Consider the following 15,805-nt stretch of genomic DNA (forward strand, 5'->3'; position numbering starts at 1 on the left):
TTATGTATTTTGAAACAATTAAAAATTTTTAATTTTGACTTGCAACCTCAGTGTGAGTGACATCTTAATGTAACACTTTTTAATTCTAAGCTGCTTTGAGAAAGGCATCTAACACAGTATTTATTGAAGGAATCGAAGATTTATTACCCTATGTAAGAATTCCAGTTACTGCAAGTGTTCAGCAACAAACTTTCAGGTTTGGTTTTAGTTCCTACCTGCGGTTTTGAATGAGTACAATTGAGAACAACACTCAGTCTTGTATGTGTGCTGAGTCCTAGTCTGATTTATTTCTCTTATTGCTATCCTTACACCTCAGTCTCTCCAAATAAAAAAGGAAGTAACTCCTCCTTTGTAGATGTGTATATATGAAATAATAGGATGGCATGTCCTACTTCAAGTGTCTAGAAGTAGATGTCAGTGAAACATGCAATAAGAGCCAGGTTGCTATGGACATTGATGGTGGGCTATAAGATGCAGCACGAAGATATCCCAGGACTGTTCCTTAGGAGTAGGAGTGCTCAAGATGAGATTATTAAATTATATATATATAATTGGTGCAATTCTACATGAAATCACTCAGTAACAATGTTCTGGCAGCATAAATTGACTTGAAGTTGTTAGCTTTTTTTCTCTGCTCAGACTGTTCCCTATTGCTAAAGATGCTGTGTCCTTAAGTATGTTTCCACACTATCAATACTGTGTTTTTCTCAACCTGTTGCTTCAATAGTACTCTTAGTTATTGGTATACTTAACTTCTGCCATGTTTCCAGCTTCTGTGTAAGTGGTTTTCAATCGTACACAATTAAACTCCACATACAAGTGCAAGAACCCTTCTCCTTTGCAACTTTAAGAACCTAAGCAGCAGCCTGCTTGTATTGTTACATTTGTGATGTCAGTTTATTGATAAAGGTAATTGTTTCTTTGCAAAAGCAATATTCATTTTGGCTTAATGTTCTAGTTGGCTTAATTGCCTTGGGATGTATTTAATTCTTTATGCTGTAGCTATAAGAAAACATGATCTGCCTGTATGTAGCTTTCATTGAAGAGTCTCAACACCAAAAGAAGAAATAAAAACAGAAGATATCTAAATAAAGTGCAAATTTTATGTTTATTTGACCAAGTGTTTCCAATAAGACCATCTGGTGAGCGAGTTGATTGTTCAGTATGTTTGAAATGGCTGGTGCTAGATAGGAGCCCTTCTTACAAGCATGCTGAGAAGGCTTATAGTGAAATTCATAGCTCAGGCCTTACAAGCACCGTTTATTTTCTCTTCCATTAGATCATGTTGAGCTACTTCTGCTCACCATTTCTCACCCATAGGAAACACTATAATTTTTTTTATTCCCATCTGGGAATTGTACATTCTGTGGCATGTACCATTAAAAGTAACAAGTTATAACTAAGATCATACATCTACAATGTTTGTTTGAAGTACCCTATAAGCATCACACAAAAGTAGAAGGTAAATCTCTTTTGTGTTGTGTTTGGAAAGTTAAAACATCTGTTAGAATGGCTGTAGCTTAAGGCATTTTGAAAGTAGGTGCACAATTAGTTGCAAGTTTGTTCCACCTGTGTTCCTAAATTGAGTGGACCATGTTATTTGGGAGCTAGTAGATGCAGCAATGGATTCTTATGAATTTGTCATTTATTTATTTATTTTAAACTTGTGCAAGCAAGACAAGTTTTTCCTGACTTGTCCTTGTGGCTTAAAACCTGACAAGCACAACACAGCTGGTAGCTCAGTCCCCGCTTTGGTGAGATTAGGGAGAGCAAGGCAAGGGAGAGAATGAGGGAGGAACTTGAGGGGTCAAGATAGGGGTAGTTTAATAGGGAAGAAATAAAAATACACAAAGCAAGTGGTGTACAATTTGCTCATGAAGCAGCATTTCCTGCACCCGGCCAGCTCTACCCAGTTTTATTCAGTATGATGGCATCTGGTGTGAAATACCCCTTTGGCCTGTGTTGGCCAGTTTATCAGAGTGCTAGTGTTCCCTCTTGGCTCTTTGTGTACCCCAACCTTCCTTGCTGGCAGCAAGGCAGCATGAGAGGCAGGCCTTGCACCTAAGACCTTGGCTCTGTGTAAGCACTGCTCAGCAATAACTGAAATGTGGGTGTTACCGTTTTCCTCCTAGATCTAAAACAGCTGTAATGAAGAAAATTAACCATGCTAGCAGAAACCTGGATGCTTGAGTGTTTTGTGTGGGATCCAAAAGCGTGCAAGTTTCCTGTAACTGCTAGGCCAGTTTTTTGCATTAGTTTTGTTTTTGTATTAAGGTAAGCTAGCAAAGCAGTGTTTGCATTTACTTGGTATTATGTGTTTAAGATGCTTGATTATTTTGTGGTCCTTTAAGAAGTGTCCTAGTGTGCTGTGTGGTTCTGTGGCCTCTTCAAACTCTCTTTGCAAGCTTTGCCACCTGACAGAATAGCTTTGAAATGAGACAGGCAGCCAGATGGTATCCTTGGATCTCTGTTGGAATGACGGTCTGTCTGGCACAGACATGAATGTTCTGTCAAAATGGAAATATTTTTTTCCTTCTAGGTATTTGTGCATTAAACGAAGATGCCAAATTCTATCTTACATGAAGATTATCTGGTACTTGAATGCTACAAAGAAACAAAAGAATGTTCCCTTAGTTGTATTTTACAAGGTTTTCTTATGAGTGTCATAATGAAGCAATTACTTTCTCAAGAGTCCACTCATCTGTAGCCTGTAGATGTCTGCAGGAAGGTGCTGGTGGACCAGTATTCCAGGATAGGTGGACTGTAATTTAAAAGCTGTAGTGTCTGCCACTTTAAGTCTGAGAAAGTAATGAATTATAAAAGGATTCAGATTGGAAAGAGTGAGTATCAGTATTTCTCTACAATGAGAAAGCTTGAGTAGCTGCACAATCTAGATGGGTTGTTTCATACTGTGTTTCATTCCTGCTCTCCAGTTTGTGATGAACTTTACTTTAAACTAATGGGTTGGGGAGGAAGGGGAGAGAAGAGGGTGTGGGGGAACTAAAGTACACTTGAACTGCGACTCTTTTTAGGAGGACCAGCAGAGTCCTGGGTCTTTGTTAATCCTGTGACTCCTCTGGCTTTAGCCAGAGGTGGGTAGAAGTTCATGCTACAGGGAAAAAGCTTCGAATTTATGTACTTGGTGCTCAAAACATTCCTTAAACTGGCGAGAAAGGATTGTTCTTTTAGTTCACAGTTGGGAGGCTCTATTAAGTGCAGTAATGAGGAAGACAGATTTCTCATTTAAAAAATGCATTACTGTAAAATGTCAGAGCTAAAAATGTGGAAGTATGCATCCATATAGATGACTGCTCTAGAACTGCCAGCAGAAAGTGACAAAAACGCTCTCAGAGCCTCAAAATACATAATAAAGATATCTGCTGCATGGTGGGTTGGACGTAGCAATCTGTATCTGTCCTGTACTGCTTCAGCCGAGCCTCTTAACAGGAGACAGCGCTGTAATGTTACCGTCATTACTTGCATATATTGTATGTCAGTTGTGTATGTTTTAAAGTAGTGTTTGAACTATTGAGAAAGAGGGAAAAGAAAGCGACAGTCTCATTCAAGGTGCGGTAAGTCTAGCCTTATGCTCTATATACTGTGTATTTTAATTATAGGTGAATGGTGCTTGGTTTTGACTAGGATGAGCTTAAGGACAAACTCAACCATCTGTAATTTTTTTCTCACATTTACTTTGTGCTGGTACCCTTGGTACACTAAATGTGTTCGTTAGCTAGTCTTCCTAGGATATTGTAGGACTAGGACAGCTCTTGAAGAGGCTATTCATGCTTTTCCCTGGGAGAAAAATGGTGCTTGGAAATTGAAAATGTTTTGGCCTGTGTAGTGGTTAATAGCACTACTTGAGTTGAATGCATTGGGCAAGTGCTTTTGCCTATGGCTTTTGAAAGGATATAAAGATGTCTCTGTGACATCACATTACCTTTACTACGTGGTTTCTGACTAATGTATATATTTGATTATTAAGGTGAATTACATCATCTTCCATCTTCTTGAGCACTTTCTGAGATGAAAATCTCTGCTGAAGTCACTAACGACTGAGAGATTGTCCTCTTCAGAGTTGTTTTGTCACTTGGCAAATCCCAGCTCTGCTGCAAGTTGTGATTTACATAGGTCAGAAATCTTCTACAGATTATATTTGACCATAACCATTAGAAGGCTCACACCAAACTATTAAAAGGTGGCTCTGTAGTTAAGAGAAGTCAGATAGCAGTTCAGTTACACATATCTTTGGGCAAGGTATATGTAGTATTGTAGGCAAAGCCTTACACTGTGAATGGTTTCCCTTATTTTCCCTACCATTGAGTTTGTTACCCTTGTTTTGAAAAATAGCAAACTTTATTTGCTTATGGCCCCAGAGGTTTAAAAACAAACAAAAGCTTATAAACAAAAGTACTCACCTTGTTGGTATGGAAATGTGTCTCCTACTTAGTGAACTAGTGTGCAGTTCAAGTTACAGCAGTAAAAGTTAGAATTGGTAATTGAGGTTGCTTTCACTTTCACTAGAATGGGGACCTTTACACTTAGTAAATCTTCCCAGTTGGGGAATAAAGTTGTACCAACAGACCTTTATTGATAGATGGAGTTCTTTATTTACAGTAGGGATGCTATTTTTGACAGGGAATTAAGTCTTTGTGGTTGTTCTCCATGAATGTTGCAGTAGCTTTCATAAAACTTGACGGTAGCACCTATCTCTGCTGCGGTGGGTCTTCATCGACTTAAGAGACAGAAATGGTTTTTCTGCTCTTTTGGGTCTGTAAAGACTTGTACATCTGGAAAGAATATTTTCTAGGTTTGCATTTATGTTCAAGACCACTAGAGAAACATTTCTTGTCTCCGCTTTGCTGTTTCTTTTTGAATTGACCAATCGTCTGGCTGTATTTGCATGAGATCCAGGGAGGCAGGAAGGTGTATTGGCCTCTGAAAGGTTCTGTATTCATGCTTTTCAAAGGAGTAGTTCATATACCTGGTCAGCACAAAGCAGAGTTCCTCTGACCATGTGAGATTTGGTTACCAAGTGACTGGTGGCCTATATTTGTTCTTTAGAATAAACCAGCCTTTAAAGCCGTTCTTTCAAACAGTGCTCTCAAAAATGAGACTAATACTTTTACACTACAGACACTGGCAGCTCTTTCCTTTCTTTGAGACTTCGCTCAGTTTTCAAGAAACTATTTATGTGAGTGTGGTGGAGCCCAGTATGACAACTGAGTCTGTGGTGCAGCTTCAGGTATATAGGGATTGTAAAAGTAGATGAGGTGTTCACTGTCTTCGGAGTTGTTCTTAGCTGTATTACGCTTTGTGATACTTCAGTCAGATCTATATGGATGGATGTTAAGCATTTTAGAGTGTTTTATAGCCATCAAGTTTTACTTCTCTATGTTAATCATCACGCTGTTGGACCCAGCTGTGCATCCTCTCCCTGGATTGTACCAGTTGCCATGACAGCACACAGCAGCTGAGTGGTGGCAGCAATAGGCACATGACTTCTTTGATAGCTGTCACAATGTAATGTAGTCATCAGCCAGCAGGTGGGGCGTTAAGCTAACAAAAACCCAGCAAATACTGCAATTTAGAAATGCTTTTCTTGTGGAATACTAAAGCCTGGCCTTCAGTAGTAAAAGCTGCCCATTGCCGAATGTAGTCATTATTACTGCAGGAGAACTCATTTGTGCATTTAAAAATGCAGCTGTAAAAAATGCAGCGAGAACATTTCACAGAGCACTGTCGAGCTACAATGTGATAGATGAAGCAGAAAGGCTGGGTGTGACAGATCTGACATTGGGTTCTGAGTGTGTGGTCAGGATAGAGCTGGGCACACTCCATAGGGAAGCAGGGAAGGTAAGCTTTTGGAGCTGAACAATTCCTGTTGATGCATCCTTGCTGAACTCTACAGCATTTGGAAGGAGTATAAGAAAAAATTAGGGTTCTCCTCAGTGTTTCCAGGCACATCTAATCTTACTATATAGTCTACAATAAGAAACTTTACAGAGGGGGTGGAAAAAAAAGGCATGTATGAAACCTGAAAATCTTCATTTATGCTGAATGTATTCATCGGACTTCATTTCTGTTCCTTTTTCTTGTAGATGTGGGCTTGAATTCAATAAGAACATGGAACACTTCTTAAACTTGATACTTGTATCATTTGTGATCTCTGTTCTTACAGATGAAACCCAGTAATTGACAGCGGATGGGAACTCAGCTGTGTAGTTTAGCTGTGCTACCAGTGCTTAGTGTTTGCTGCCAGTTGTTGGTGTGTTTCTTTGGACTGGGTCTGTCTAGGTTGGTTGGGGAGAAGGAAGGGAGTCATGTAGCAGAACTATGGAATTATTTCATTTTCTGTTGCTAAGACTGCTCTCCATAGGGAACTGTGAGCTCCCTGAAATGTTTGCTTTCTTGAGTGACATTTTCCAATATATATCCCATGTTGACTTAACACAAAGCTAACAGCAAACAGACTGTGAAAAGAGTTTTCATTTAATTTCTTTTATTTTCTGTAAGAAAAACACCACTGAGGATAGCAAAAAAATGAAGTATTATTTTGCAGACTTTCTAAAAAATAATATCAGTTCTGTAATGAGAAACAAAGTATGCACAAAACCCCCCTGTAATATGTGCCTAAAAGAAGTCAGTAGTAGTTAATAATGTATTTATGGTCGAAACTTTTCTGGAAGTACTCAGTATTTGTTTTGTGTGTGGTAGCTTTCAGGCTCTGTATGCGCCTGCCTAACTACCTAAAGACCTACAGAATGAGAAGTAGCTGCTGAGGCCACATACAAGACAAGCTATGTGAAAAGATTCTTGTAACAAATGCATGGGACTCAGGTAGTTAGTGGTGACTCTCACAGTGTTTTTTTCCATTGAGATCTTGCGGCAGATCTTGTTACAGCTAGTAGAGTGATCTCTTAATCTAAATGGCAGGGGTCAGTCTGTGTTTTGGCAGCAGGTGATGTATTCTCCCATGCCAAGACAGCCTGTTTGGCTTGCAGAGTGCAGCTTCAGAAACTGTAAAGTTCATCTTTGTGTTTGTTCCTTCACATATGTACGAGTCAAGGATGGAACTGAATTGTATCGTAGTACCAGTAACTACTTTGGAGACTGTGATTTCCAGGTTGGAAAGCAGGAATCTCAAATCTACTTGGAGACAACTGCAGTTTTTAGCATAGGAGCTGCTAAGAGGGTATTTGGCTGCAGTGGTATGCCCCCTGCTGAAAGTACTGGGCTAGAGTGGGAAAGAAATAATCTTTATCCTGCCTTATTCAGGAGTAAAGTTGATTCTACTTTCATCTAAATTAAATCACATGAAGGGTTGACCTTTAGTTTCCTAAGAGGTCTAAGAGACTCAAATTTGCAAATTTGATTTCTGTGATCCTTAATTTTTAATAATCTCGTGATCTCTTCTTTCATCTGGTGTGTTATTCTTCATACCCAGTGATGAAGAGAAGGTGGAGCTAGCTGGGAAAATGCAGCTGCTGTGACCAGACACACAAATGTCACCAGTGTTTTCATAGTGCTCTTGTTAATTATGATAAGGATACGCTTCAAATTTACTTAACTGTAAGGTCAAGGATGAGACTTTTCCAGAGAGCAAATACTGTTTGCTGAGTGTGTAGCCAGCAGAATAAGATTTCTAGAGAATCCTAGTGAGTTCTGTTCCTTTTTTTTTTTCATCCCAGGAAGCTAAAATGACGTGTAGATGATAGCTTTTATGTTACAGTAGGTGTTAGCTACTGCTTTCATTTACTAGTATAAGATGATAGATAGGCAAGTTTGTGTCTGTGGAAGTGCGAGTGTAGAGTCCATATTTCTCTTGGTCTAGTGCTCGTTGCTTTGGTAATTGGTTCTGTGTTCCTGCAGTAGTTGTTCAAGTAAGTAGTTGTTCAATTAAGGCTTGGAATTCCCAATGAAGGGATTATCGAAGGGCATAACTAGAAACACTGTACATATGATTGTACATACAATTTGCTACTTTTCACAATGTGTAATTATCAGTGCCAAAGTGCAGGTATTGGCAAGGCAGAGTCCTACACTTGCCCTAGCAGTAGCATTTCACACCTACTTGGAACTTGTATTACCCAGCTGCACCTGGCACCACAAAGCGCAAATGGGAAATGCGATCACTCCTGGCTGTAGAGTTCTGCACTGTGAAGTATGTGAGTTTATAAGAGAAATGACACCGGGTAGAAATAGAATTAAAAGGCATCAAAGAATGTTTAACTTACTGAAGTAAACTAATGTTGCCTGATAGGGGCAGCATCTTACTGTTGGTCATAGCAGTAGGGTCTTTCACCGTCCTTGTTGTCAGACATCCGTTCAATTCACACCTTGAGGTCCCGATCAGAAAATCCCGTGGTGTCAGCAAGGTTCAGTGCCTGGGATGTCTGTTCTGGAGCCATCTGTGACCCGATATCCTTATAATACAGGGAAAACCGCACTTTTACTTTTTCAACCACACACTTAGTGATCCTTCCCCATATGCTTTAACAGTAGTATCAGAAAAACAGCTCAATTACACGGCACCCTGGTGTGCGTGCATGCTGCTTTCTCACACAGTTGGAAACCCAGAGAAACTAATGAGTGGAGGAAAAATGATGAGGGACAAGGGAAGAGGAAAAACCGAGCAAATAATTAAAAGGAATGAAGAGAGGGAGGAAAAAAACACAAAAGGGGGATAGGTGAAATTAACACACAAAATGTGCCGTTGGTGTTTGCTTTGTAGTTCAGCTCTGGTTAAGAAGCAACTTCATTTCCCCACATCCATTATTTTGGTAGTATGTTATTGGCTTGTTTAACCAATGCTGGTAGCTGCACACTGAGAGGACTTGAGTGTGGACAAAAGCCGCCCTGGATAATCTTCATGTTCTCTTGTGGCACTTGAGGGGAAAACCGAAGAGAGTACTTCCAAACATTTAATCCCTCACAACAGCTGTCTTAAATATGGAACTGGTCTGCACCTGTAGTTACGAAGGAGCTGAGATGCTAACATACTGTTTGCTTATTATTGTTAAACAGCAATTGAATTAGTTTTACACACATACCCAGTAGGGAGAGTCTCAAGTGGCTGAAGTGTAGCAGAGTACTTAGGACACAAGGGTTTCAAGCAGATAAGGGTTAACAGGGTTGTTTCAGGAGTCACTGAATTGGCTTCTGGCCTAATGGGGGCTGGAACTGTGATAAAGGCAGTGAGCAAAGTTCCAGACTTGGCCCACAAAGATGACGTTCAGGATAGGGGCAAGTTTTTCTGGAAAGACAAGGAGATGAAGGCAGATGACTTTCCTCTCATGTGTATATCTTAGATGGATGACAGGCTGGGTGTGACTAGGTAGGCATCAAAGGAGAGACCACTGAGGGTGACTTTTAGGTGGAATTACAGACCTGAGGGTTATGATGGTCAATTAATAGGAAAGCAAGCACATGCATAGGTTACAGATCCTGATTCATGTGGAGGACTTAGTCTCCATGATGGCTGGAGGGGTAATGGTGAGACACAAACAGTCCTTGGTTTCCTATTTGAGGAGCTCTTAAAGCTGCTTCCCACACCTTCCTGAAAGGTGAACGAGAGCTGGAAGGCTCATTCTTCTAAGGAGAATCTTTTCTATATACAAGAGTGGTGGATCCCACTTAGGAAAACAACTGACTTGGGAGACAAGCTTGGCTGAACAGGCAACACGTGACAGAACTTCATTGAAAAAGCTGGTATGGTAGAGGCAAAACCATTGAAGGATTATTAGAACTGTTGCCAAGGCATGTAGGGATGGTGTTGACACCCACAAGGGCTTGTGGAATCTCCTCTTCCCCTCAACAGCTGTTAGCTGTAAAAGGCTGAATGAGTAACGGATAGGCCTGTCACAGAACGCGAGCACAACTAAGGCTAATGAACTTGGAGGGTTTTTTGGTGTTTTTTTTTCTGGGGGGGGAGGATTCATTTACCTTGGTTTTGTTGGTCTGTGTGTTGAGAATAAAGTCTGAGGGAAGAACTACTGTCTGTGAATGAAGGTCAAGACAGGAGTTATTCCAGAGACTCTGATATATAGAGGAGACCTGAGACTAGCTGGGCACTGTGTGAGGATGCTGAGAAGAGTTGGCTGATGGCTGAGAGCAGCTGCTCTTCTTTCTTTTGAATCACAGAGTCATTAAGGTTAAAAAAAGACCACTAAGATCATGAAGTCCAAGTGACAACTTATCACCAATGAAACCATGTCCCTCAGTGCTGTACCTACACCTTTATTGAACACCTCCAGGGATGGTGACTCTGTTGCTTCCCACGGCAACCTGTTCCCCTGACATAAACTGAGGCCATTACTTCTTGTTATGTGGGAGAAGAGGCCAACCCCCACCTCACTACAGACTCCTTTCAGGTAGTTGTGAGGAGCTACACATCTCTCCTGAGCTTCCTCTTCTCAAACATGAACAATCCCAGTTCCCCATAAGAATTCCAGTCCCATCACAGCTTTGTTGTCCTTCAGGCTTCAGGGCCTTAGTCTCTTTCTTGTAGTGAAGAGGTTAAAAACTGCAGTAAGGCAAATACTGTACCCACTAAAAAAAGAAAAGATGTTTTGGGAAACCCAAATTTCAATCCCAGGAAAAATCATTTGAGTTTTTAGAACAGACGACCCAGATGCATGAAATATGTGAATGTAAAGGGTGTCCTCCTCTCCTACCAACTGTTTGCCTTCTGTGACTGAATGGCTGCATTGTAGACCAGGGGATGGTGGTGGGAGCTATGGGAACTTTACTAAGGGGACACTGGCTCCTGTGCTATTTTTGCTTGTCTTTACGGTCCTGTAGTCTGAATGGGTGGGCAACTAGAGGAGGGTCATAAAATGGTTGTGGGGTTAAGGTGGTTAATATGGTTAATGGCCTCTGCTCTGCTTGGAGGCCAGCAGCGAGGGCACTGCTGTTCTTTGGGGTATTTTTTGGTTGTTGTGTTGTTGTTTTTTTAAATATTATTATTATTTATTTTAAGGTCTTTATCAAGGCTTCTGAGGAGAGGGAAAGATATGTAATTGCTGTATTTAATTCATGGGGCTGCAGATGGCATCTCCTGAGCATGTTTGCAGTCTCAAGTACCAGGCTAGGTATGGACTTGTTGCCATACATCAGGTGTACGTGCTGCCTCGGGAATGGGAAGGCCCTGGCAGTGCATGGAGGCTGGGGAGAGGCAGAGAGGGCGCCTTTCAGCCTCACTGAGGGAGGGTAAAAGGAGATGGACGCATTGACAGGAGGGTTTGTGCACTGCGTGTAAGGAAGGCTTTTCACCAGGAGGGCAGTTGAGCAGAGATGCAGATGCTGCCCAGAGGGGTTGTGCAGTTGGTGCCTGTAGAGGTTTCTCCAAGGTCTGACACAGTAAAGCCCCTCCTGGGCTCCGTTCCTGCAGCACTACCCTGAGGTAACAGGGCAGGTGGAAGTGGCTTAGGAGGTGAGCGCGGAAGCCCCGAGGTGGAGCCCGGCGGGGAGGAGACGGCAGTCGCGGGGCAGGGCGGGGTGCAGGCGGGAGTGGAGGGGCTTCCAGCCCCGTCCTGGAGGCGGAGCGCTGCCGCTTCGTGGCTGCGGGCTCGGCGTGAGGGACGCGCGGCGGCGGCGTGGGCGGGAAGCGCTGCCCCCGGCTCGCAGCGCTCGGGCAGGGCGCGGGGCTCGCCCGGCAGCTCGGAGGAAGAGGAAGTGGCCGCGGCCCCAGGCGGAGCGGCTCGGCCCGGCTCGGCTCGGAGCTCCCGGCCCCGCTAGGCGCCTCTCCGTTCCGTGCGGCACAAACTTTTTGCTGGGCGGCGCTGCCCGGCACCTCCCTGCCGCCGCGCCGAGGGGGAGCGGCCCCGGAGCACAGCGGGCGGGCGCAGGAGGAGGAGGAAGCGCTGTCAGCGGGGCCGGCCGTCACCGCCCGCCGGGCATCCTTCAGCACCGCCGGGCTCCGTCTCGCCCGTCGCCCGTCCCAGGTACCGCCTCGCAGCCGCCCGGCGCGGCGGGGAAACTTGGCGGGGGGTGATGGGGGTGGCTGTGGGGCAGGGACGGGGGGAGGCGGAGGCGGAGGGGTCCGGTGCTCCGCTACTGAAGTTTAGCGGAATCGGGGCCGGCCGGGCGGCGTCCGGAGGGTGGGGGGAATTGGCTGCTTGAGTCCCGGGGCAGGTCCCGCTTTATGCGCTAAAGCCGCAGCTCCGAGCGGGCCGGTGGTCCTCGGAAGGAATCCAGTCCGCTTCAGCTGTGGACATTGAATCCCGACAATAGCACTCTTTCCACAATATTTGTGTATTTAAATACACATTTGGGTATTTAATTTCCTTTTTTTCCTAAGGATAAAGCAGCAGTCACAGAATGAACAGCGATTTCAGGGATCTAAGTTAACCTCAAGTTAGTTGTGTTGGACGAGGGGCTTTCTGCCAGTGAACACCGGCAGTTCCCTGCTCCATAGCTTCACACCTGCCTCTGTGCTCCTCTTTACCCTCATCAGCTTGTCAGGGCTGTGCTTTGTGGCTGATACATCGGGACAGTGCATGCGGGGCTCCCAGCTCTGAGTTCTGCTGATGCTTCACTCTGTGCTCTAACATTGCGGCGTGCATCAGTTCCTCCTCCCTGTTTTCTGTGGGCTGAGGGAAGTATGGGCTCAACTTCAAAGGAAGGCTTCATTTGTACCTGACATACTGTGCATGCTTCTGTCGAGTCCATACAGTCTTTAATTTTCTAGGCAGTAAGTGTTTGCTGCTGAAGGTTCCTTCAAGTTCTGAGGGTAGTGCCTTAGTTCTTGGCATCTCAGTAGCCTTCTGGCTTCTTAAGGCAGAATGAATGGTGCTGCAGTAGAAACGCTACCAGTTTGTTGTCTGGGGCTGTTAACTCTTTTTTGCTTTGATTACAAATGCCTTGCCTGAAAGTGTTTTGCTGAAGTGGGTGCTGCTCTTTGAATCTCTTGCTGCATTGGAAAAGTGCAATGAGATGCCACTGGATATTAAATTAAAATCATGTGGTGATGTACATAGGTTTGGGAACATGCATGGTTCTCCCTCTAACCTGCTGCTCCCAGGCTTCTCCCCCAAGCCAGCGCAGTGTTGTCTCACACCTCTGCTGGTTACCCGGCTCTCTTTGCTCGTCCTCCAGCCCACGTGCACACATGTGAAGCAGTGTGGTTCCCTACAGAAGGTATCCTGGTGGGTGGCAGCCCCTGTGTGTGGGCAGTGCCTGCAGGCTGCCGGCCCAGGGCCAGAGCGGAGAACACGGTGCATGCAGAGCTGTGTTGTGAACAACATCATAAAAGCGGTCACACCTAATAATACTTGGGGAAAATCTGTTACTGCTGTGGTGTGTTACTTGACACGCTGCGTGCCAGGAATGTGCTTTCTTTCCTACCCTCTCTAGTCCGGGTGGTCAGCTCTGACTTAGTAGAATCCGCACTGTATTTATCTGTAGGTTATTTGGTTTTTGTCACAACGTTTCCTAAGACTCAAAGCTAGACCAGCAATTGGCCAAACCAACCAAATGATGTTTTCCTACTGCTTTCACATAGTTACTTTGTCAGGGAGGTGGTTCCGAGGTTGATGCACTCATTTCCCCGTCCTTGGAGGTGTTCAAGGCCAGGTTGGACGGGGCCCTGGGCAACCTGTTCTAGTCAATGTGTATGTTTGCTGGCCCTGCTAGGCAGGGGGGTTGGAACTACATGATCCTTGAGGTCCCTTCCAACCCGGGTCATTCTGTGATTCTGTGATTTGCGTAACTCCAGCAATTGAATCTACATTGCATTGAAACGGGTCTTTGAGAGCGCTGGGTTTGAGACCAGTCCCTCCTTTGGATTTGCATTCTGCCTCCATTCAGTTGTGGTACCTTTGGCCTAACAGGGCTCAACTTCTGTCACTTCGTGCTGCTGTTTCTTATCTGAGGCTGTAGTTTCCTCTGCTGAGCTTTCTTTCTGTCCCTTGAAAGCCCTCTGCTTGTTCTACCTTTCCTTCTTTATTAGGTAATTCATCTCGCTGGGTCTGGAAGCCTTCGTATGAATTCTCTCACCACTTCCTTGGGTTACACATTCAGCAGATACCCACATTGTAGTTTAAACATGTTCCAGACCTCCCGTGTGCTCATGTCCTCCAGCCTTTCATTCCTGTTCATCTCCCTAACGAGTTCCCTTCGTTTTTGGGATTTGCCTTTTGAAATTGAAAACCTTAATTGCAGATTTACCCGGGCTGCTTTGCCATTCAATTTAAATGAAATCAATCATAAAGAACAAATCTGGGATTATTCTTTCACCAACCTTTCTGTAAGCGGAGATTTACTTACCAACTGCAAGTGTAAATCCCGATATTGCTGGTAACTACATGGCGAAAAAAGCGGTCAGCTGGGACATCCAGACACGGATAGGACTGGGATGTACTATTTGATCTTTGTATTTCACAATAAAGACTTTCAGAATCTTCTAAATTGCTCTGTAAACATTGGCTTCTTAAGCAGCAGTTCCACTCCTACGAATAAAAACGTTTGTGGTATGTACTGCATGTGTGCTTACACCGTTAATATATGGCAGTGCTCCTGAAAAAGGACCAACTGGGGTAAGTGCAGGTAAGAAATTCTTCTCTTCATGATGTCACGCACAAAGCCTGCGCTGTGCTGACTGAGCGGGAACACACAGCAGTATGGCTGTGCTATAGGAGCCCACAAAGCACTGCCTGAGTGCACTGCTCTCCTCTCTTTGTTTATCTGCACACCCTGTTTGCCAGGTGTGGTGTTTCCAATCCTCTGCTTCATTTATGCTTCTCTGCCTGATTATTTTTACCCTCTTATTTGTCGTCTGCTTCGTTCCTTTAATTTTGCAAGGAAAGGGGTTCACCCATCATCTGCAGGCGCTCCCAGGGTTTGTTTGGGGCTGAATGGGGATGGAACGCTCTGGTGTTTTGCAGGCTGCAGAAGGTGCAAGAATTAAATGACCACATGCCAGCAAGTGAACAGTGCTGAGCGTGGAGTGCTTATTGTTTAGAACGTGGAAAGGTCAGGATTGCAGGAGTGAGGGCTTAAGGAAATAAGTGCATCTCATTACTGCACAACAAATGCGAAGCCCTGTCATTATTTATAAAAGCCTTCTAGCATCCCTGTGAGGTATCTGAGTGTTACCCATGGAAGGAAGAATCAGGATGAAAGGACTTAACCAAAATCAGGAGAGAAAGCCTATTAATACACTGCAGCTCTCTGTTTTCCCAGCTGCTAAACTCACTGGTAAGAACACTGCGCTTCATAATCTGTGGAAAGAATTTCAGTAACGTATGATGTGTGTTTAAAAAGTGATTAATAATTTATGGCGAGGCTTACAAAAAGGAGCTCACGAGTTCTGGACGATAAACATTGAAAACGTGGTAACACATCTGAGCTTATTCACACTAGTTGTGTTTAAAACCAAGCTGACAGTGGTGTAACCTGCCTGTGCAGCGTGCTGCCTTTGGATGCATTTATCATGTAAATATTAAAACTTAAGTTTCAGGTGGCTGTGTTGCCCACGTACTTCTACTAGACAGTATTTGAATGTGCAGTCTAAGACAGTACGCCAACAGCTGATTCCAACGCTACATGCGTTTAAAAGAATTGTTTAGGAAGTCTTTGCAAATCCCCCCTGTAAGCAGTCATTCCGTTATGTTGATACAGTTGAAATAAACTGTTTAGCCAATATATACTTAGCTGATAAGCATCCCTTAATGAGCCTTGTAATCTATTCAAGCTTCCATTAGCCATGTGGTTCTGTTACGTCTCAGTGTAATTTTCATTATTATTCTTTGGAGATAAATTGTTACAGGGTTGTATGGAGGAGGGGACGATAAATCAGGAAATT

The 15,805-nt window shown here is 43.8% G+C and overlaps 1 protein-coding gene across 2 annotated transcripts in view; it reads left to right on the forward strand.

Annotated features, from left to right (window-relative positions):
• Window positions 1–11,200: 11,200 nt before the first annotated feature.
• The window catches only part of RFTN1 (raftlin, lipid raft linker 1), an 87,425-nt gene continuing 82,820 nt past the window's right edge, over window positions 11,201–15,805 (forward strand). The window contains exon 1 of one of the 2 annotated variants that reach the window (XM_085540526.1): window positions 11,201–11,434. The gene's annotated coding sequence lies outside the window, so the exon portion shown is untranslated. Of the gene's footprint in view, window positions 11,435–11,490; window positions 11,946–15,805 lie in introns of those variants that run through there. The other variant, XM_015853776.3, reaches the window with a different exon arrangement.

This window comes from Coturnix japonica, chromosome 2 (assembly GCF_054131305.1).
Source record: "Coturnix japonica strain WE chromosome 2, WE-NBRP24, whole genome shotgun sequence".
Classification (NCBI taxonomy): domain Eukaryota; kingdom Metazoa; phylum Chordata; class Aves; order Galliformes; family Phasianidae; genus Coturnix; species Coturnix japonica.